The 24,880-nt window shown below is 39.5% G+C and overlaps 1 protein-coding gene and 1 pseudogene across 1 annotated transcript in view; one reads left to right on the plus strand and one right to left on the minus strand.

The window, feature by feature from the left end:
- Greb1l (GREB1 like retinoic acid receptor coactivator) overlaps nucleotides 1-24,880 on the minus strand; it is a 262,261-nt gene that overhangs the window by 221,278 nt on the left and 16,103 nt on the right. The gene's annotated exons all lie outside the window — the stretch shown is intronic.
- The window catches only part of LOC130886554 (deubiquitinase MYSM1-like), an 87,171-nt pseudogene that overhangs the window by 12,694 nt on the left and 49,597 nt on the right, over nucleotides 1-24,880 (plus strand).

Raw genomic sequence — 24,880 nt, forward strand, 5'->3', positions numbered from 1 at the left:
AAAGTATAGTAAAGGTTTCTCTAAAGACATGAAAGTCACAAGAACAAATGAGAAAGAAGCAAAGGGACCAGCAGGATTACAATCTCAGAGTAGACAAAAAAGTAACAAGTCTTGCAGGACAGAGAAAATCAATTGCAACTCAGACACAGAGGAATGAGCAGATTTAGCCAGGGAGACACATTCTCATCTCAAAGGCAGAGCCAGGTTAGGTTCCTCATGTTGGTTGAAGTTATGTGGGAGAATCAGTTAGATCTCAAGACCCTTTCTCCACCAGTAGGCAGCCAAAGGGCAGCCAGTGCAGGGGAGGACCGTTCCATAATCAAAGGATTAAGCAAACGTTGCACAAGCTGATATTTTCTCCAACACAGCTCCCAGAAAGAGGGACAAGTCCTTCACCATCAACTACCTGAAGTCTCTGTAATCAGACTGTCTAAAGTACAAGACTCAATATGCTGACTGGAGATTCCTTGGGGGAAACAGAAAGCTTCATCATGGAATCAAGGCTTCTGAACAGCTTTCTGAGGCACTGTTTTTAAATAAGAGCAGACAACCAAGATCAGCAAACCTCTGAGAAATAGCTCAGACATGGAAGACAGAGTCCAAAATAAACAAATGAAAGGAAACCTGGAGAAACAGAGACTTCTGAGAGGGAGAAAAAACAAAATTATTTCAGTAATATATTCAGAGACAGGATACATATACAAAATAACACACACATTGAAAAGCATATTCCTGAAGAGTTGAAAACTGTGTCCACACAAACTTGTACGTAATGTTAACAGCAGCTGCCTAACTAGAAATAATCAAGATGTCAATCAGTAGGTGAATGAACTGTAGTACATCCACAAATGCAATGTAACCTAGTGATAAAAAAGAAATGAACTATTAAACAACAAAAAGACATGACAGAAGTGTAATTGCATATTGCAAAATAAAAGACTCCAACCTGAAAAGCTATCCACTCATGTGTCAGTTAACAATGGGGCTAGGCCATGCCCTGTGAAATGCCTCATTAGGTACATTTGCCACTGTGCAAACATCCAGTGCACATACAGAAACTAGGACAGCCAAGGAGCTTACTGAGCAATGTAATCTTGGAGAATCACTGCTGCAATATAGTCCATACGGTACAGGAGTGCACCTGTCATCTGAAAGAAGCAAAATCCAAGATACATTAAAAAGATCTATGGGTACCCAAGATTTGGAAGAGGAAAGGGGAAATGAGTTAATGAAGGAATTGTAATGATAGATGATCTCATACATTTTTCAAAAATGCACAGCAGTACAACACAAAGAATATATCAATATAAACTATAAGTTTTATTTGATAATAATGTATTCATCCACTATTACAAGAAAACTTCACTAAGACAAGACAAAACAAATAAGGAAATGATTGTAGGCCAAGGGTCACAACAGGGATCTAAGACCCTGTACTTTCTAACACATTTCCCTATAAATCTAAAACATCTCTAAAAACAGCCTACTCACTTAAAACAAAAATTACTAAATGACTCTTCATAAAGCCTGCTAAACTAGCACTGAAATTGAAAACTAAAGGGGAAGGGTCCATTAAGATATTATAGAACCAAAAAGTATAGCTTTCAACTCAGCAATTGTACTTTTAGAAATCTACCTGAAGAAAATTGGAAAAGGACTCATAAATTTAAATGGGAGCCATTTAATGTAAAACTGGATCCCATTTAAAACTAGATCTCATTTAAATTTCCCAGTGGGTAAAAGATTACACTCTAACATACTACTATGTAGAAGTAGTCTTCTGCAAAAATTAAAATCATAATTATTTGGCAACATCACAGAAAAATGTCCATGGAGCTAATATGTGTACAAAATTATGTGTGCAATTACAATTATGAAAAATACATTCTTGCAAAAAGCTGTATGAATTGGCGGGATTATAGATGCCATTTTCTTCATTTCCCCAAATTCTAATGTCCTGTTGAAGAATTCTGAGTGAAGAAGAAAACTGCATGTATTTCTTTGTCATGAAGCATGGTCTCCACGTAGCCTAAGTTAGTCTGGGCTCCAGATCTCATATCTCAGCCTCCAAAGTGCTGGGATTATAAGCATGTATAACCATCCCTGGCCAAAACTTGTATTTATGAGTTAACACAAATTTTGGGAGATTTAAATCTTAGATACTTACTTTTATAATAAAATATTTTTCAGGAAAATTAGAAAAACATGAAGATAGTTATAGATAGAATCACTACTCCATATGTTCTTAGCTATAGAAAAAGTATTGCTGTTCATATTGACTAGTCTGATGTTCATAATTTTTAAAATTACCAAAAGTCTGAACTTGACCTTTTAAAGGAAAACAATATTATTGGATTAAGACTATGGAATTCCTCAAGACTCAGTAATACCACTTTTGGGTATATATCCAAAGGATGCTCAATCATGCCACAAGGACATGTGCTCAACTATGTTCATAGCAGCTTTGTTTGTCATAGTCAGAACCTGGAAACAACCTAAATGCCCCACGATTGAAGAATGGATAAGGAAAATGTGGTACATTTACACAATGGAGTACTACACTGCAGAAAAAAATAACAAAAGCTTGAATTTTGCAGGAAAATGGATGGAGCTAGAAAACATTATTTTGAGTGAGGTAACCCAGACCCAGAAAGACAATTATCACATGTACTTACTCATAGGTGGTTTTTAAACATAAAGCAAAGAAAGCCAGCCTACAAACCACAATCCCAGAGAATTTAGACTATAATACGGACACTAAGAGAGACTTACATAGATCTAATCTACATGGGAAGTAGAAAGTAGAAAAAGACAAGATCTCCTGAGTAAATTGGGATCATGGGGACCTTGGGGGAAGGTTAAAGAGGGAAGGGGAGAGGCAGGGAGGGGAGCAGAGAAAAATGTAGAGCCCAATAAATATCAATAAAAAAAAGACTATGGAATTATAATCAGGAGGTGGTGGCACACACCTTTAATCCCAGCACTCGGGAGGCAGAGGCAGGCGGATCTCTGTGAGTCCAAGGCCAGCCTGCTCTACAAGAGCTAGTTCCAGGACAGCCAGAACGACACAGCAAAACCCTGTCTTGAAAAACAAAACAAAAAACAAACAAAAAAGACTATGGAATTATAAAGACAGATAATTGATTTCATTTTCATGTGTGCCGCTTCCTTATGATTTCTGGTTGTCATGGCATTAACTCAAAGCTGGGTTCTGGAAATCAATTTTTCTTCTTGATACAATGTTTTCATTACTGCTTACTTTATGTTTGGTCCTAGATATCACTCCAGAATTAATACTCGAATTTAAAATTTTTTAAAGAATACTTGATATCAGAACATTTTATACTTAAGAGTTCTCAGCACCATCAAGTGCAACACCCATACAGCACTCAGATATAGTCTTAGTGTGCTGAGTGCTAAATGCAAAAGTCTTGATATCTAGTACTAAACTTCGTATTTTGAGGATGAAGATGCCGAAGCCTCAGTATCCCATACTTTAAAGCTTAAGTGGCTTTAATACTAAATTAAAAAACCCACCTGCTATAGCTAAATCTGCTTCAAGAGGCCTTGTAAGGCTTTTTGGTGTTTTAACAACAGACCCTGCAATAAGGAAAACACTTTTGGTCCTTCATCTGTTAAGCAATTTCACAGACTGCGTTCATTCCAGAGAGCAGACACTTGAACACAAGGGAGCTTTATCGTCTTGGCTTCCACAGAGTTTCTGAGGAATAGAAAGCACGTGCTCTGACTTCAGTTCTGGGGGTTCACGTGGTGTGACAGGCTGTAGGACGACATAGGGACAACAGCACAGCAGGTGGTGACAGGCTATGTCCAGTTTGAGATCATTATGACATTCAGACACAGGAGAAGTCTCGTAAGAACTTGATGGTAGAGTCTGAGAAAAGATCTAGGCAGGGAATAAGATTTGTGTGTAAAGAGATAATAAGATTTCCTAGAAAAAAGTACGTAAGGTGCTAGAGGGATGGCTCAGTGGTTAAGAGAACTGGCTGCTCTTCCAGATGACCCAGGTTCAATTCCCAGCACCCACATGGTAGCTTACATCTGTCTGTAACTCATTTCAGGGGGTCCAACACCCATGGCAAAACCCCAGTGTACATAAAAATAAAAAATAATAATAAACAGAAAAGAGTGTGTAAAGGGAAAGAAAAGGACACTGAGGACTGAACTGCATCTAAGAAGTAGAGGCATGAAGCTCAGAAGATAAGTCAGTCAATAAAGTGCTTGCCTGAGTCTGATCCCTGGCACCCACATAAAACCAGTCATAGTCATGTGTGTGTTACCCCATGCTGAGCCAGGCTAGCTCAATCAGTGAACCCTATGTTCAGATGGAGATCTCACCTCAAAACTTAAGGTGGAGAGTAAATGAAGAAGACAATGATGTCCACCTCTGACTTCCGAACACATGTGCACACACAATGCACAGAGAGAGAGAGAAGGAAAGGGGGGGGTAAGAGAGGGGGGAAGTTAATTTCAAAACAGGGTCTCCCAGCCCAGATGGGAAACCATTAATGTAACTATAATACCCATTACCTAGTTTTGTAAATTTCTCTACAACAGTTAATGACCTCAGTGCAAAGACAGCCGATGCAATGATCAGTTGGCTGAGCACTGGCCATGACAGGAGAAAGTGTCTTGAAGACACAGCAGACCATCAACTGTGTGGTTGTGAAGGAAGCAGTGCAGCAGAAGCAGGTAAAGACCCATCTAGTCCATTCTCCTGATGCTCTTCCAAAGGAAATAAATGTTTTCTCTTTCCTCTCCTTTTAAAAAGTCTCTGTGCATGGGTGTGTGTGCGTGTTATCTGTGTGTGCCAAGGCATATGCATGCCTCAGCGTGTGTGCGGTGCTCAGAGGTAACCTTGTGTGTCAGTCCTTGCCATCCACCTTGTTTGAGACAGAGATCTCTTGTTCATCACTGCATAAACCAAGCCAGTTGGCCCATGAGCTTCCCATCAGTGTCAAAGCCCGGGACTGCAGATATATGCTCTCATGTCTGGCTGTGTGTGGGTTCTGGGAGGCAGTCGCTATGCTTGCATGACAGGTGCTTTTCTCATTGAGACATCTCTGTAGCCAGAATTCAGAAAAAAAAAATCACTGGGTTTGATGTCATTCAATTCTGCTCAAAAGTGGCCATAAACAATATACAAATGAAGAAGTTGCCTGAGCTCAAGTAAAATCTTGTTTTCAAAGGAAGATGGTGGAGAATATTTGGTTTAGGGTAAGTTTGTCAACCTCTGCCTTAGACCATTTGTTCTTTTTCATGTCTTATAATTTTTTAAAAATAATTTATTTTTATTTTATATGCTTTGGTGTTTTTTCTGCATGAATATCTGTGTAAAGGTGTCAGATCTTGGAGTTATAGAGAGTTATAAGCCGCCATGGGATTGCTGGGAATTATACCTGGGTCCTCTAGAAGTCAGTGCTCTTAACTGCTGAGCCATCTCTCTAATCCCTATAAAATCCTTTATATGAAGAGAATTGTAATGCTTTGTCATATCACCAAGACCGTTTGTTAATTCCTTTGTGGTATTTGGGGAAAATACAAAAGTTTAAATGTGTGTATGTAAGTACAGTCAAATCTATTTCTTTACCCTTGTTTTTGGCTTTATTGTCATACTCAGAATGATCTTTCCTACACCAATATTTTAAGCATACACTTTTCCTCCTCTCCTTAGATCTCCACAGCCATGAAGTAAGAGGAGAGGATTACTCGTGCTGATGAAGCCGAGGACTACAGGAGAAATGCAGTGCATGTAGGAAAGAAGCCTTGACACAGAAGAAAAGCTGAATAAATGTTAGTTGTCATATTTTGTTATCATTACATGGATATTGTTTTGACATCAAGCTCTCAATCTGACCCACTTATTCAGTCCCCCACCCCCTCACTTACCTCCCACCCCACTATTCTCAAGCTATCTTGACTTTCTTCCTCTCTTATATGAAGGGGAATTATTATTGTAAATATATTTTAATTTAAAAATAAAATTACATTTATAATTTTATAACCTATGAGACAGTCATGAGTCACTTAAGCACAGCCACTCATTCCAAGACATCGATTTTGAGTGTTTTCATCATGTGTGAACATCATGGAGTATATACACTCTTATACACCTAGATGGTACAGGTCAACCAACCACTTGAAGTGACCCCGTGAGGTAGCCACAACAGGAGGTTGGAGAAGATATAGGAAGCTACTTGATGGAGGTGGGTCTTCTGTCTATCTGTTGCTTTCATTGGTTAATTAATAAAGAAACTGCTTGGCCTGATAGGTCAGAACATAGGTGGGTGGAGTAGACAGAACAGAATGCTGGGAAGAAGGGAAGTGAAACAGTCGCCATGATTCTCTGACCCCAGATGGACGTAGGCTAGAATCCTTCCTGGTAAGCCACCACCTCATGGTGCTACACAGATTATTAGAAATGGGTTAATCAAAATGTGTGAGTTAGCCAATAAGAGGCTACAGATAACAGGCTTGGCAGTATTTAGAAGAATACAGTTTCCGTGTAATTATTTTGGGTAAAGCTAGCCAGTGGCCGGGAGCCAGGTGGCGGAAAGTGGCCCACTGCTCCATCTACAGCTACTGCCAGTGTAAAATAGCATTTTTTTTAGCATTCTTGTTTGGAAATAAGACTATGCCAGCACTTCGGAGGCAGAGGTAGGCAGATCTCTGTGAGTTCGAGGCCAGCCTGGTTTATAAGAGCTATTTCCAGGAAAGGTTCCAAAGCTACAGAGAAACCCTGTCTCGAAAAACAAAAACAAAAAAGACTATAAACTAAAAGACTGAAAAATTAGAAGATTAAATACACAAATAAGGGGAACATTTGTTATCAATTATTACTTACATGCTATACTCTCTCACACCACAGCCAACACAAGCACAGAGATGTGGTCAACATGTTCGAGGGTGTTGCAGCTGTTACGTTACAAGGCAACAGGAATCCTGAGCTGCACTGGCCTCCTGGCACCACCGTCACGTATGGCATCTCCTGCAGAATGTTGCTCTGTGTCGCCTGACTGGACTTGGTGCAGCCAGCCGAATGTTTGTACCAACCCAAAATTTCTGCTCTGAAATCATACAGTTTTAGGGAGTGCAGCCTTCAGGATAAGAGTAGGTCATGAAGGAATCCCTTGTGAGTGGGATTAGTGCTCCTATAAAAGGGACTGTCCCCTCCACTTGTGAGGACACAGTTAAGAGATACCATCTATGAAAAGGAGAGCCTTGGTGCTATACTTCCCAAAACTTGGGAGAAATAAATTGTTGGTTATACTAATGGATCCCATTTAGGTATTTATGTCGTAGCACTTAGCTTCCAAAATGCTCTGAGAAGATATTTATGTGTTTTACTCCAAATGTTATATGATAGCTAAAAAAAATTGGTCAAATGGTTTATTGGCTGGCAGGATGTCTCTGTGTATAAAGGCGCTTAATTCTAAGCCTGATGATCCAAGTTCGTACCCCAGGACTCACAGAATAAAGAGATAACCAACTACTACAAATCATCCTCTGATCCACACACGCATGCACACATACACTCATGCATGCACTCACACATGGACAAATAAATAAATAAATGTAATTTTAAAGGAATTTTTAAGGGCTTGTTAAATATTGTCATACAAGGAGTCCCGAGTTGCAACCCACCCGGGGAACGGCAGAGGAGGTAAGAGTGACAGACTAGCCCAGGAGCACCAGAGACCTGAGTCACTAAGCAACCACTCAGAAGGTCAAGCAACCAGAACCATGCCCTCCCCCTACTCCACCTTGAGGAGCGAACATCTGAGCCTTGGGCCTGTTGGCACCAGAAAAAGTAATCACCCGAGGTTCTGCTCTGTCTGCCCCTGAAAGAGCTTTCAGCAAGGACATAGCTCCCCAACTACACCAGTTTGAGGAAGAGCTGGGTAGGCAACAAGGTAAGAATAAACTCAACAACATAAGGAGCCATGCGGCACCACCAGAAACAGTGACTCTACAACAGCAATACCTGAACATCCAACACAGATAAAGTAGAAGAAAATTATCTTAAAAATAATTTTTGAAAATGATTGAGGCTTTTAAAGAGGAAATGAAAAATTCCCTTTAAAAAATGGAGGAAAAAACAAACAAAAAAATTGAAAGAAATTAACAAACAAAAACCAAGAAAAAGCAATCAAACAGGTGAAAGAAACAATTTAAGATTTGAAAACTAAAATAGAGACAATAAAGAAAACACAAACCGAGGGAATTCAAGAAATGGAAAATTTGGGTAAATGATCAGGAACCACAACTATAAGCATAGGTAACAGAATACAGGAGATTGAAAGAGAGAATCTTAGGCACTGAAGATATGACAGAGAAAATTGATTCATCAGTCAAAGAAAATGTTAAATCCAACAAATTCTTAACAGAGAATATCCAGAAAATATGGGACACCATGAAAAGACCAAACCTAAGAATAATAGGGATAGAAGAAGTTCAACTCAAAGGCACAGAAAATATATTTGATAAAATCATAGTAGAAAATTTTTCCAACCTAAAGAAGGACATGACTGTGAAAATACAAGAAGCTTACAGAAAATAGACTGGACCAAAAAAATTTCCCTTACCACATAATAATCAAAACACTAAACATACATAATAAAGAAGAAATATTAAGAGCTGCAAAGGAAAAAGAAAAAGTAATATATAAAGGCAGAACTATCAGAATTATATCTCACTTCTCAATGGAAATAATGAAAGCCAGAAGGTCCTGGACATGCATTATGCAGACACTAAGAGACCATGGATGCCAGGCCAGGGTATTACTCCCAGCAAAGCGTTCAATCACCCTAGATGGAGAAAACAAAATATTCCATGACAAAATGAGATTTAAATAATACCTAGCCACAAATCCAGCCCTACACAAAGTACTACAAGGAAAACTCCAACCCAAGGAAGTCAGCTACATCCACAGGCAAGAGATGATCTCCCAGCAGCAAACCCCAAAGAAGGGAAAAGCACGCACAATAACATCACCAACAACAAAAACTATAACAGAAACTAGCAATCACTGGTCATTAATATCCTTTAATAGAAATGGACTTTCTCTTTGCCTATAAAGGCACAGGTTAACAGATTGGATACAAAAACAGAATCCCCGCCGGGCGGTGGTGGCGCACGCCTTTAATCCCAGCACTCGGGAGGCAGAGGCAGGCGGATCTCTGTGAGTTCGAGACCAGCCTGGTCTACAGAGCTAGTTCCAGGACAGGCTCCAAAACCACAGAGAAACCCTGTCTTGAAAAACCAAAAAAAAAAAACAGAATCCCCAAGGCCAGCTGGACTGGAAATGAAAAAGCATGGGATAAAACCGGACTCTCTGAACATGGCTGACAATGGGGGCTAAAGAGAAGCCAAGGACAATGGCACTGGGTTTTGATCCTACTTCATATTCTGGCTTTGTGGGAGCCTAGCCAGTTTGGATGCTCACCTTCCTAGACCTAGATGGAGGGGGGAGACCTTGGACTTTCCACAGTGCAGGGAACCCTGACTGCTCTTTGGACTGGAGAGGGAGAGGGAAAGGAGTTGGGGGGAGGGGGAGGGAAATGGGAGGGGGGAGGAGGTAGCAATATTTTTTTTCAATAAAAAAACAAAACAAAACAGAATCCATCCTTCTGCTACATACAAGAAATGTACCTCAACCTCAGAGACAAGGGTTGCTACATACAAGAAATGTACCTCAACCTCAGAGACAAGGGTTGCTACATACAAGAAATGTACCTCAACCTCAAAGTTAAGGGTTGGGAAAAATTTTTCCAATCAAATGGACCTAAGAAACAAGCTGGTGTAGCTATCCTAATAACTAACAAAGTAGACTTCAAACTAAAATCAATCAAAAGAGATAAAGAAGGACATTTCATATTCATCACAGGAAAACTCCATCAAGAGGAAATCTCAAATCTGAACATCTATGTCCTAAATACAAGAGCACCCACATTTGTAAAAGAAAGCTTAAATCACACATGAAGTTCCACACACTAATAGTGGGAGACTTTAACACCCCACTCTCACCACTGGAAAGGTCTGTCGGACAAAAACTTAACAGAGAAATAAGGGAACTAACAGATGTTATGACTCAAATGAACTCAACAGATACAAACAGAACATTCCATCCAAACAGAAAAGAAATACCTTCTCAGCACCTCATAGAATCTTCTCAAAAATTGACCACATACTCAGTAACTAAGCAAACCTCAACAGATACAAAAAATTGAAATAACTTCATGTATATCATCATATCACCACATCTTTTTTTTTTTTTTTTTTTTTTTTTGGTTTTTTGAGACAGGGTTTCTCTGTAGCTTTGGAGCCTGTCCTGGAACTAGCTCTTGTAGACCAGGCTGGCCTCGAACTCCCAGAGATCCGCCTGCCTCTGCCTCCCGAGTGCTGGGATTAAAGGCGTGCGCCACCACCGCCCGGCTATATCACCACATCTTAAAATTAGAATTCAACAGCAATAATAATTTCAGAGAGCCCCAAAACACATGAAAGTTGAACAAGGCTCAGCTAGAAATTAAAGACTTCTTAAAATTCAACAAAAATGACTGTACAGCATACCCAAACTTATGGGACACAATGAAAGCAGTCCTAAGAGGAGAGTTCATAACACTACATAAGTTCATGCCTACATAAAGAAGCTGGGGAAATCCCATACTAGCAAATTGACAGAACATCTGAAAAATCTAGAACAAAAAGAAGCAAATTCATCCAGAAGAAGCAGATGGCAGGAAATAGTCAAGTTGAAATCAAAATTTAAAAAAAAATACAAAGAATCAATGAAACAAAGAGGTGCTTCTTCAAGAAAATCAACAAGATTGACAAACCTTTATCCAAACTAACCAAAAGGCAGAGAGACAATATCCAAATCAACAAAATAAGGAATAAAAAGGGGGATATAACAACAGACTGAGAAAATTCAGAGAATCATCAGGTCATATTTCAAAAACTTCTACTCCACAAAATTGGAAAATTTAAAGAAAATAGACATTTTTTTTGGTAAGTATCACATACCAAAATTAAATCAAGACTAGATAAACAAATTAAATAGATATATAACCCATAAGGAAATAAAAATAGTCATCAAAAACCTCCCAATCAAAAAAAAAAACCTAGGACCAGATGGTTTCAGCACAGAATTCTAATAGAACTTCAAAGAAGAGCTAATACCGATACTCCTCAAATTGTTCCACACAACAGAAGCAGAAAGAACACTGCCAGAGCTCTTTTTAAGAGGCTACTGTTACCCTGATACCCAAACCACACAAAGATTCAACCTAGAAAGAGAATTACAGACCAATCTCCCTCATGAACATTGATGCAAAAATACTCAATAAAATACTGGCAAACCAAATCCAAAACCACATCAGAAACATTATCCAACATGATTAAGTAGGCTTCATCCCTGAGGTGCAGGGATAGTTGAACATACAATAATTCACCAATTCAACCCACCATATAAATAAACTGAAAGAAAAAAACCACATGATCATCTCATTATATGCTGAAAAAGTCTTCAACAAAATCCAACACCCCTTCATGATAAAGGTCTTGGAGAGAACAGGGATACAAGGGACATACAAGGATATAAGGATATACGTACATATAGTAAAGGCAATATACAGCAAACCAACAGCCAACATCAAACTAAATGGAGAGAAACTCAAATTGATTCCACTAAAATCAGGAACAAGACAAGGATGCCCACTCTCTCCATATCCCTTCAATATAGTACTTGAAGTCTTTGCTAAAGCAATAAAACAACAACGAAAAGATAAAGGGTATACAAATTGGAAAAGAAGAAATCAAACTTTTGCTATTTGCTGATGATATTTACATAACTGATCTCAAAAATTCTACCAGGGAACTCCTACAGCTGATAAACACATTCAGTAATGTAGTAAAATACAAGATTAACTCAAATAAATCAGTAGTCCTCCTACAGATGATAAACAGGCTAAGAAAGAAATCAGAGACACATCACCCTCTACAATAGCCACCAACAACGTAAAATTTCTTGGGGTAACTCTAACCAAACATGTGAAAGACCTGTATGACAAGAACTTTAAGTCTTTGAAAAATAAAATTGAAGGAGACATGTTCTTGAACAGGTAGAATTAACATAGTAAAAATGGTAATCTTACCAAAAGCAATCTACAGATTCAATGCAATCCCCATCAAAATCCCAGGCCTCAAAAGAACAATACTAAAATCATATGGAAAAACAAACAAAACAAAACAAAACAAAACAACAACAACAACAAAAAACAGGATAGCCAAAACATCCCTGTACAATAAAGGAATATCTGGAAGCATCACCATCCCTGACTTCAAACTCTGTCTAGTGCTACAGTAATGAAAACACTGTGATACTTGCATAAAAACAGACAGGAGGACCAATGGAATCGAATCAAAGACCCGGATATTAACCCACACACCTATGAATACCTGATTTTTGACAGGCTAAAAATATAAATGGAAAAAAGAAAGCATCTTCAACAAATGGTGCTGGTATAACTGGATGTCAACATATAAAAGAATACAAATAGATTTATATCTGTCACCACACACAAAACTCAAGTCCAAACAGATGAAAGCTCTCAACATAAATTCATGCACACTAAACCTCATAGAAGAGAAAGTGGGAAGTAGCCTTGAATGCATTGGCACAGGAGAAAACTTCCTGAATAGAGCACCAGTAGCACAGACATTGAGATCAACAATTAATAAATGGAACCTTCTGAAACTGAAAAGCTTCTTGTAAGGCAAGACAAAATGGCTGCCTACAGAATGGGAAAAGATCTTCACCAACCCCTCATCAGACAGAGGACTTATATCCAAAATATATAAAGAATTTAAGAAACTAAACATCAAACTACAAAGCAATCCAATTAAATTGGGAACAGATCTAAACAGAAAATTCTCAATAGAAGAATCTCAAATGGCCAAAAGACACTTAAAGAATTGCTTAGCATACTTAGTCATCAAGGAAATGCAAATAAAAATGACTTTGAGATACCAAGTTACACCTATCAGAACAGCTAAGATCAAAACCACAGATGACAGCCTATGCTGGAGAGAATGTGGAGTAAGGGGAACACTCCTCCATTGCTGGTGGAAGTGTAAACTTGTGCAGTCACTGTGGAAATCAGTATGGCAATTTCTTAGAAAATTAGGAATCAATCTACCTCAAGACCCAGCAATACCACTTTTGAGCATATACCCAAAAGAGGTACAAACACAACACAAGGACATTTGCTGTGGGACAATGCTCTTGTACACTGTAAAGATTTGTCACTTATATTAGTATAGGTGCGGTGACCAGACTACAAGAATTCTAGGAAAAGGAAAGGCAGAGACACAGTTACCAGCCAGACACAGAGGAAGCAAGATGAGAATACCACACTGAGAAAAGGTACCAAGCCACATGGCGTAACACAGACAAAAATTATGGGTTAAGTTATAAGAGCTAGTTAATAATGAGTCTGAGCTATATTAATTTACAATTGATATAAGCCTCTCTGTGTTTATTTGGGACTGAACAGCTGTGGAACCAGGCAGGACAGAAACTTCCATCTACAGGCATTTGCTCAACTATATTTTTAGCAGCATTATTTGTAAAAGTCAAAACCTGGAAACAACATAGATGCCTCTCAGCCTAAGAAGAGATGAAGAAAATATGGTCGATTTACACAACGGAGTACTACTCAGTGGCAAAAAACAATGACATCTTTAAATTTGCAGGTAAACAGACAAAACAAGAAAAAACCATCCCGAGTGACATAACCCAGACTCAGAAAGACAAATACACACTCCCTCAAAAATGGATACCAGACATAAAGCAAAGGATAACCAGCCCACAGTCCACAACCTCAGAGAAGCTAGAACTCTCTTCCAGAAACAGATGGAAGCAGATGCAGAGATCCACAACTAACCACTGAGAAGAGTTCCAGGTGAAGAGAGAGACGAGTGAGAATATAAACAAAGGGGTCAAGACTATGATGAGGAAACCCACAGAATCAGCTGACCCAAACTTGTGGAAGATCACTGACTCCTGACTGACAACAGGGGAACCTTCACAGGATCAAACTAAGCCCCCTGAATACAGGTGACAATGGTGTGGCTTGTGGGACCAGGATCTAACTCTAATGCATGAACCCATTCTCTATGTAGAGATACCTTGCTAGGTTTAGGCATAGGGAAGGAGGTTGAGGGCCTTGGTCCTGTCTCAATGAGGGGATGAGATGGTCATAGTTGACTTCCCAAGCAAGGCCTTAACCTCTCTGAGGAGTGGACGGGAGGTGGGGTGGGGGAAAGAGGGAGAGCAGGAGGAGAGGAGGGGAATTGGGATTGTTATGCAAAAAATTAATTAATTAGTCAATTAGTTAATCAATTAATTAAAATAAAAATATTGTCATAAGAAGTAAGACTTTGGAATCTGGAAAGATAGGTTGGGAGCTAAGGGCCCTGACTGAAGAGCCAGTTCAATCCCAGTACCCATATGGTAGCTCATAACCACCTGCAACAGCACTTCAGGGGATCAAATACCTCCTGTAGCCTCCGCAGGCTCCTGCATGTATATGATGCACATACATACACTTTCACATATATGAGATTAAATAAATATTTTTAAATCCCTGACAATGGAATGATATTTTAAAGAACAATATAGGATAGCAGATATTCATAACCTCTTTTTAAAAATCTTATTTAGTTATTCTTTTAAAGTTATATATAATGTGTGAGTGTGTCTCTGTGTGTGAGTTCATGCACTTAAGTATGATGATCTCAGAGGCCAGCAAAGGGTGCTGGACTCTCTGGAGCTGGAGTTACTGGCAGCTGGGAGCTAGCTGACATGGGTACTGAGAATCAAACTCAAGTCCTCTGGGAAGGTGGTAGTGTATTCCGAATTGCCAAGCCATCTCTCCAGCACCCCATGCTGTCTTTTTAAATACTTATCTCTCCTTCCTTTTTCTGACAGGACTCCTTTTGGGGTGCCAAGGCACACAGTAGCACATAAAGGATTTTGGTTCATCTAAGCTGATGAAAATTCTGCTCCCTGTCTTCCTAGTTTCCTCTATAGTGAGGGATGGCGGCTGGTATGATAGACACCACCCTTCCCTCACCATGAGGGCTGCATTCTGAACAAAATAAAGGCATTTCAAATTTCTTCACATATTTCCAGTGTTGTGCATTTTGGGGTTAACATGGAACGTGTGTAGAAAAAGACACATTGCCCATCTAAAGGTACTGAACATTTTTTAAAATTTAAGTACTGAAATGAGGGAACAAAAGTCTCAATGGGCCCAGACAAACCCATTCCATTTATAAAATCTAAAATATAAGTGCCTATTAATTTAACCCTTAAACTCTTATCAACATTTACTAAACACAACAGATTTATCTTTTAGTTTCCTTTTTTCTTTTCTTTTTTAAAGACACAGTCTCACTATGTAGCCCAAACTGGCCTTGAAGTTGAGATCTTCTAGTCTTTGCTTCCCCTGGTACTGGATATTACAGACATACACTAAGTTAAAAGTGTGTGTGTGTGTGTGTGTGTGTGTTTGTATTCTTAGGGATTGAACCCAGTTACAGGATTCTGGCAATGAGTAGCAAGCCATTTCTCTCCCATCTTATTGGTGTGCTTTCTTTAAATTGAGATAACACAGTGGTAAGAGTTCAGGTCTTGGAGTCAGACTTCCTTGATTCTAATCCCACCTGTAGCATTTGCTACGTAAACATCCATAGTATTACACCTCTAACAGTTACTAAGACGGAGACAACTATAGCACATACTTCTAAAGACCGTGATAAAGACAAAACGCCAAAAAAGAACATAAGGCATTTAGTAGAGTCTTGGAACATAATGTTAAATAAATATGAGCTTTTAAAAAAATGCTTCCAAATGGTAGTATACAGATTCAAGTAGGGAAATAATCCATTGTGTGAGCAGGGAACCTTGTTTCCTATGTGTCTAAGAATGCTTTATGCCTTAGGCCTTCTAGTGAACAGACGGAAGGATGAATAATTAGGTTGCCTGAAAACCTTTGGACTGCTTGGGTTTTAAGTAAGGTTAAAACAACATGATTGCTCAGTTGTCTTAAGTAAAGGGTTACACAACTGCTAAGAGTCAGGAGCAGTGTGGCTAGTCTGTGTCAACTTGAAAGGAAGGGACTGCAACTGAAAAAAATGTCTCCATAAGGTTCAGTCATAAGGCATTTTTGTTCATTTGTTTGTATTTTTAAAAAGTTTTATTCTTGCCAGGCAGTGGTGGTGCACGCCTTTAATCCCAGCACTCAGGAGGCAAAGGCAGGTGTGTCTCTGTGAGTTCGAGACCAATTTGATCTACAGAGCAAGTTCCAGGACAGGCTCCAAAGCTGAGCAAAGAAATCCTGATTGAAAAAACAAACAAACAAACAAACAAACAAAACAAAAAGTTTTATTCTTAAAGAGTAAGAGATTTGAGATTTTTTTAAATAACCACGAAAAGAACTCTATCATACCTAATGACTATTGACTATTAACAGAAGTAGTGGTGTGTTCTCTAAACAGAAATCACACTGATGTACTGCTATAATAAACTATCTATTAATTAAAAAATACACTTTAGGGCACAGTATTGTATCACAAATTTTACAGAAGGGATACTTTGCAAGAATTTAATCAAACTAGAATAACTTTTAAATGCAGTACTTAGAAACATGCATTCTTTTTCTTAAAAAAATGAGCTTGTATGTGAGAAATGCTGCTTTATTGCTGCAGAGGTCAAAGTTCAAGGCTCAAGAGGTACAGGAGAGACTACAAAGGTAGGTAAGGCATTTTTTTAATTATTGATTGATGGGGTAAGGCCCAGCAGACTGAGCAAGCCATGAGGAACCAGTAAGAACACCCCTCCATGGCCTCTGCATCAGCTCTTGCCTCCAGGACCCTGCCCTGTTTGGGTTCCTGTCCTGACTCCTTCAGTGATGGACAGTGACACAGAAGTGAGAGCCGAACCCTCCCTCCCCAACTTGTTTTCGGTCATGGCGTTTTGTCGCAGCACTAGAAGCCCTAACTAAGACAGGCAGAATTGGGAGGAGGGTGTGTGCCTGCCTTGTCCATGTGAACTCTTATGCTCTAGCCTTATGGACTCTGGAGCCTCACTCCACACAAGATGACGAGGAGACAAAAGGCAAATAATAACCCCAGATGACACTGAGACCGACTCTGTGACTGAACTGGCTTGATGAGCGACCCTTCCTTCCACCCACCTCTGGACCAATCCCTTCCAAAGCTACATATTCAGTTGAAAAGGATGATCTTGCCTGGTAGAGAAGGTAGATAAATAGCTATGCTTCCCTGCTAGAAGCTCAAATCAAGCCTCAAAATGATAAGAGATATGCTGATCATTTTTGCAAACCTTTGATTGTCCATCTTCAGCCTCCATGTCAGGACAATACAGTGTCCTACCAGGCAGGCAGGCATGGGAGCAACAGGAAGTGAGAGAGTACCTCCAATGTTTGCGTGTCTGAAGAGATCCCTTCAGTGTGGCCTAAGAAAGCTCACTGCCACCTGTATCACAGCCATGGGCCAAGAGGCATGTTTTCAAAGAACAAACAGATTTCCAGAGAACATACCTAAAGAGGAGGCCTGCAGGAAGCTACAAGCTAAGCAAGCTCAGCTATCTGAGAACAGGGAAGCACACATCAAGAAGAAGGAAGAGATCATTGAGATTGTCCAAAAAGGAAGAGTCCAAGAGATGGAGTCTTCTCTTATCTGTACCAAGTGACTTCAGTCAGCAGTTATGTTGGTTAGTTATCCAATAAAGTGTCAACTTCTTTCACAGGAGACAATGTACTGCATTAGTTGGTCATTTTGCCACCAAAACAATCAAAAACTGCTAAGTCAGAGACATGTACAATATGCCTTAGGGTACAAACTAGTCCACTAAATTTCAGACTTCATAAGTATATGACATTTTTAATGACAACAAAGCAACGATACTGTATTGGAGGGGCAGTTTCCCAAAACATCATCATAGTACATTAAAGAGCCAAAATAGTAATACATTTAGTTAATCATACTACAAAAAACATACTTATACATAGACATGAAATTTTTCAATCAAATAACAAAATTACCTTTACCTCTTCAGCCTTATATTGGGCATTCCATTGTTGTTAGAAACAATTCTCTCCCATTTAAATTAGGTTTGGTGGGAGTTATCTAACAGAAAACCACCTGCCTTCCCTCTTTGGATGGAAGATGATCTACTCATGGGCCATCTGGTATAACAGCAATAAGGCTGTGTCCCTACACAGTTCTAATCTCCTTCAGTAATTTTAGACCCACCTCTAACTACACACTTTATTTTAATTTTTGAAGACAGGGTCTTGCTATGTAACCCTGGAATTCACTATGTAGACCAGACTGGCCTTACATTCACAGAGATCTATCTACCTGCCTCCAAGATTAAAAGTGTGTACCACCATGCCCAGCTTATCCATACACTTTTATTTGACTGTTTCCCTGTCATCTCGACCTCAATCTAAAGTCAAATATGTTAGCTCTTTCCCCAGAACATTAATTTGTCTTCCCATTTCCTATTGCTAGAGTCCTCTTGGTGATCGGGCTTGGATTATGAAACTGTTTCGCCTCCTACTAGCCCATGATATTAAAGTTGATAGCAATCACCTACCTCTTTTCTTTTTTAATTCTTGACTTCTCTTTCATTTCTGACACTAATGCCCAGGTTCCGTCACCCTACATCCAGATTTATGTAACAGCTTAATCACTTTTCTAAAACAAAGTTGCCATGTTTTTCTTCAGGAACTTTCAATGGGCCCTTAGTACTCACTAACGGCAGGCTTAATCTCAGAGTCTGGAACCTACATCAAACATGGTCTCAAACCACAGCTTTCTCACTATCAATCTCTTGTTGCCTCCATTTGCAGGACTTTTTTTATAACTCAAATTCAGTTTTTCTAGGCTTAGGTTCAGTCACTTGGTCACCCTTTGCTTCACTTGGAGAACTTCCTGTCCTGCAAAGCTCATTCCTCAGCTTTTGTACATTATGATACCCAAGTGACTTTCTACACTTAAGTCTGTGTCCTACTTCTTTGTCCCTAAAGTGCTTATCAGCTAATAAGCACTTTAATATGTCACAATATCTGAAAGGGAGGCTTCCAGTTTTCACTCATCATGAGATTCCTTTCCCCATTTGCAACAGTCCATCCTCCATCCTCTGTGGAACACTCTGGAACCTCTCACCCATGTCAGACATCCCGTTCCATCCTTAGAGAGGTCCCTTCAGCTGCCGGAACAGAGTGAAGTGACAGTGCCAAGTGCAAGACAGTGTGAGTTTAGATTCCTTTACATATTATGTGCAAGCAGAAGCTGGAGTTATCTTTCCTAAGAAGGGTTTGAGTGACTGGAAGATGATGCTTGAAAAATGCATCATTTTCATTAGTAAGCTTGCTGGTGTGCTTAGTAATAAAGCAAAACTTGTCTTAGTTCTTCTTATCATATGCTTAAATCTCCTGTGAAACTTTCACCCTGACCCTCATTCTCATCTCCAGAGCTGCCCAGCACAACTTAAACATGCTTATTGAGCAATTAATTAACATATCAATGAACTACTACAAAGAATAGTGCAGACACAGACCTGAGGGCTATCAAAGGTTTCTGAAGTAACCTTTGGGGTGGCAGTATTGTTCACGGTAGAGCCGAGCATGCAGAAGGTCCCAGATGTGACCACCTACACCATAACCATGAGCACACACCACACACACATGTAATATATTCTTTTAACGAATTAAAAATGTACAATACTATGTCTTAACATGCTCTAAAAATCTCCTAAGAAATAGGAACACTTTCCGAATTATGTATCTTACTTTTCTCCATATGCCTAATATTCTATTTTGTTTCTACTGGTACATGATGCTTGTCGCCTAAAGTATGTGTCACCTATGCTACAGGACAAGCTTTAAGTGTGTAGTACCCTCTTACATGAAGTCCTAAGGTATGCTTAGTTGCTTTAATAATGCAGTAACAGTTTTCAAAATTATACATAATCTCCTAATTACAAAGCAGTCTTAGGGAATAGGACATTTCTAGGTCCTATGAAAAGTTCACAAGATGAATGGAGATGCTCTTCCTCCATTATGAATAGGTATTTCCTGTGCTGTAATGTGGCTCCGTAAATATTTCCAGCATCAGTAAAATATACAGATATTATACACTAATTGAGAGTCCTTCTCAATCTAATGTGCTCATGACATCTTTGCCCCAGAATATACTAGAACATTACCATGAATACATAATTAGAATTTGTTAAGATTCACCTAATGAAAAACACCCTAAGTGGATCCAGTTGAAACAGAGAAAGAGAAGATAAAACACCCCCTTTCCTTAGAACTATAAGAAGCATTGCATGTGTGTTAAGCACCTGAGTGGATGGGTGTGCTGGTATGTAGGCATATGCCCATGTGCATACATTCAGAGGCTAGACTAAGATGATAGGTGTCTTCTTATTACCTTCCACGTTATTGCCTTGACACAGGTCTCTCACTGAGTTAGCAGCTTGCCTTTTTGAGTAGGCTGGTAGGCTGGGGTGTTCAGGAACTGCCCATCTTTGTCTCCCCGTTATTGGAGTTACAGCCATGTGAAACCATGCTTGACTTCGTAGGTGAGTTCTGGGGATCTGAACTGAGGTTTTCATCTTTCCAGGCAAGCACTCTTACCTACTAAGCCATCTCTCCAGCCCCCAAGGTTTCCTAAACGATGAAATCAATACTGGCTCTAGGCGTTCCTCATACTCATCAACACAAACCTGACCAGAGAAATATTCTCAAGCCTCTGTGTGACCAGCCTCCAATTTGAGCTCTAAGATGTTAACATCATGAAACTTATTCCTAAACTCATCTGAATTTTATAAGTACAGGTAACTTCAAGCAGCAATGACAAACATCACCAGTAACAGTGAACGCTGAGGTTTCTAATTGCTTCTAAAAGTCCCGTTAGTTCAATTCCATAAGCTCACCTCGAATGACTTCTGGGTAAAAAGTATCATGCCAGGAGTTGGAGAATTCTTTTCCCCTTTCCACCAAGTACAAAGAAGACTATGGAAGACCTGTGAGTAGAAGAATTACCAAGCACCTATCTGCCCTCCTCAGTTCGGTCACCACTGGACTCCCAGTCTTGGGTCTGGGAAACCTTGTGACTCAGACTTTTACTTCTAGTTTTAAATATGTTAAAACCAATGGACAACAGGGAAAAAAATCCTGAAGTCCTGACTGCTGACATGACTCTCTCCTAATGCATTTCCATAGCTGTGTAAGACTCATGGAAGATTCACTCCTCCTTCTGCTGGGCCTCAATTTCTCGATTCATAGAAAGACTCAAGATTTCTACAATCAAGTTATCTCTTAGGCTCAAGGAGCCACTTTTCCAGATACAGTCATATTCTGGCCTCCTGGCCAAAAAAAAAAAAAAATTAAATTAAAAAAAAAAAAAAAAGAGGGGTGGATTATCTTCCATCTCCTTTGTGGTTACTGCTGTTCCTGAAGGGCAGAGAGGGAAGCTGGAGAAAATTCCTGTGAATACCTCCCTTATCACCTCCGGGACTAGATGGAGCAATCAGGCAGTCAAGCCAGGGCTTCTACAAACAGGTCCTTCTTGGCCCCTCATCTGTGCTGAGATCTGAAGAATCCAAAAGCAGTGACGCCATCATTCCTCGTCTCTGGAGCTGCCGTTCAGTGAGGAGAGAGTCTTTACTCCCAACCCAAATAGGGAACAGCTAGATGCCAAACTATCTAGCCCCAATAATAAGAGAAAAAAAAAAGTCAACTATATAAACTATTAGTAATTTTAATGACATCCAACCCAACCTTTATTCCAAGCATAAATCTTCCAGTAACCTTGTGGAAATCGCAACTCACCAAACAGTCTATTTAAATTTTCTAAGTCTCTTGTGACTGAATCATTTTGGTTTTGACTGGAACTAAAACTCTGATCTGTTAGACTAAATGGTAAAAATTATTAAGACTTTTTAAGAACTGTAATATGTATATTGTTTTTTAAAAGACCAGGCACAAATCTAGCACAGAAGCTAAAGCAAACCTGTTCCGTAGGCAGCTACAGCACCACTCAGCATGTCTGCCAGGCCCTTCTCTACCCCAGTAGGCTACAGCACAAGATGCATGGAGCCCTCTGCAAAGCACAATTTGAAAAGCACTGCTTTAAAGGTAATTTGAATAAACCTTTCCAGCTGCACAGCATCCCTTATCTTCTTGGAAATATTAGCTGCTTAACTTTCTCTGTTTCCATTCACTTGATGTTCTTTCCCATCAGATCACCTAGTCTAATCATTCTCCTCAAAAAAAAATTAAGCAAAACTATATCTGAACACAATTTTAACAGGCTGAGAACACAGCTTCTCTAGCTACCTGTACACCAGGCCTAGTAAGCAAAAGTGAAAAGGGGAGCTGAGTGGGGCCTTTGCGGTCATAGGGTGCAGAGAGGCAGAGATGGGGGAAGATAATGTTCTGGGTTGGGATACAGAAGGAAGATGAGGACCTTCTGACTCATTTGGCCACTTCTCTTCCAGACCCACGGCTTCTGTTCTACTTGGCAGATACTCCCTTCTCATTTTAAGCCAGATCTTATCTCTATGAATATAGGGTTTTGGTTGGGACCAAATTAGTGGTGTGATCCAATCAGTACTAAAACTGCATCATTTCCATATTCTAGACATTGCCATAGGGGAAACCACACTCGATGAAGATGATAGATAAATCTGTGAAAAAACAGTTCTCTCTCAATGAGTCAACGTCTTGACAATAGCAACCATATGAAGCACATCCCTGTGGGCTTTCGAATCTAAAGCCACTCCAAAGGACACCAAATCTGCAGAAAATTAATCTTTCCTTTACTAGTTATCAAACTACAGCTAATGAGTACCCTGCTTGGACTGTAAAATTAGCAGCATTTTCAAGGAAATGAAGTTCATGCATTAGGGCAACACATCGGTGAGAGCCAATACTAAGAGAGCACACTGCTTGAATTTACCTTCTACAAATAAGAATGCAAGCACGTTGCTCCTTTACCTTATTTGGTTTTTCAGTCAAGAGGAGCAATTTTTAAAGACATTGCACTACAAACCTTTTTCTCTTCAGATGCTTCTTCACAGGTCAAATGAATGTTTACTAGAGCCCTTTATAGGAGTGGGGATTTCACATATTTAGCATCTCTAAACTTTAAGATCTTGTCCTAAATTTTAACTTGTGTCATGAAACTAAGGACTTTAAGACATAAAAATGAAACAAAACAAACAAACAAACAACAAAACCCTGATCTTACTAGAATTCAGGGTAATTGATTCAGACATTTTATTCCCATTATTTTCTCTTTTTACTTCATCTCAAAAGGAGATAATCTGAATTGCTCTAATCTGAAAAACAATAAGTGTAGCAAATACTTGACAATGAAAATGAAAAGCCTCTAAAAATCTGTTACCGTAGCAACAGCAGGAATGCGAGAGAATAGGAAGGCACTGTCAGGGCATCATTTCGGATTCCATAGGCTTGAGGCCTAAATACAGTCAGCTTTCATTAGCTTTTTGTTTTTCCCAGCAGGTCCTTGGACTTTGAAACAAAACCTGAATGACAGCTATGAGCAATTCCAGCCTGGCTCCTGATTAGCTATGCCAAACAAAACAACTCTCTGCAGTGTAAACTTTCCAGGCATCTGCAACCAAGCCTCTGGAGAGACTGCAATTCCTCAGTGAGACTTGAAGGACTCTTAGAGGTTGGGGGTGAAGGGTAGCTAGGAGGGGGATGGGTGGAAAGGCTCAGACCTTCCCCTCGAACTAGCTCCCCAAATTAAAGCACGGGAGAAATAAAGAGAAATTGCTGCTGTAGGCTCTAATTCTGACTTATTCTATGTAACCGATTCTTTAATCCAGAATATTCTACTCTAATTAACATTCGTGATATCCATAGCATCTGTCCTTCCAAACCAGTAATAATGCATTTAGCCAGCAAGCAATTCTGAGCCTTCTTAGACAGGATCAGAGAGTCAATAATCAATTAAAGATACTCCAGGAAGGAGGGGACAACATATGAGTGGACAAAACAATCTTGCTGTTTCGTTTCTTTTCATTCACTTTTGCTAGATGTGGACCTAAAATTAATTGCACCAAAGGACACTGAACTGTTGCATGAGGTCCCATCTGCTCCATAATTAGATCTCCAAGGAACTAACTAGTAAGCTTCCTTCTGAAGATCAGGCCCATAGATCCTGCAATACCTAAAAAAGTACTTTATCCACACAAAAGAATTCAAGATTAGATTTCAAGGCAGTCGACTCCAATTGGAAGCTCAGTTTCTAAAGTTATAGGCCATCACAGAGAAAGCACTGGAGAGCGAGGAGCCAGTTCAGCTGCAAGGAAGGGGGAACTCAACTGAATGACTGACTTAAAATCTACCAGCCGTCCTATCACTTCAGAGGGGAAAAGTCATGATTTTTTTTTTTTTATTTCATGGCTGCACAGCAAGATGATAGCATTGAATTAGCCTCGTCTTCTGAAAAGCGACCATTAACCAGATTCTGACCTCTGCTATACATGCAATGAGCTACAAAAACTGTTGGCTGGCTTACTTGAAATCCTAGGTAAAAATCCCTACTTCTAGTCAATAACCGCCTCTTTAAAAAAGAGGTATGATGATTTAACAGGAGGGAAGCTTCAACTTCCTAAAGTCTGATTTGAAGACGTGACAGTGGAGGCCACAGAGAAGAACACGGTCACAGCATGAGACCCTTACTCAGATTTAGTGTAGCTTTTTAAACCACCAAATGGAAAGTTCAA

Source organism: Chionomys nivalis, chromosome 14 (assembly GCF_950005125.1).
Source record: "Chionomys nivalis chromosome 14, mChiNiv1.1, whole genome shotgun sequence".
NCBI classification, from domain to species: Eukaryota; Metazoa; Chordata; class Mammalia; order Rodentia; family Cricetidae; genus Chionomys; species Chionomys nivalis.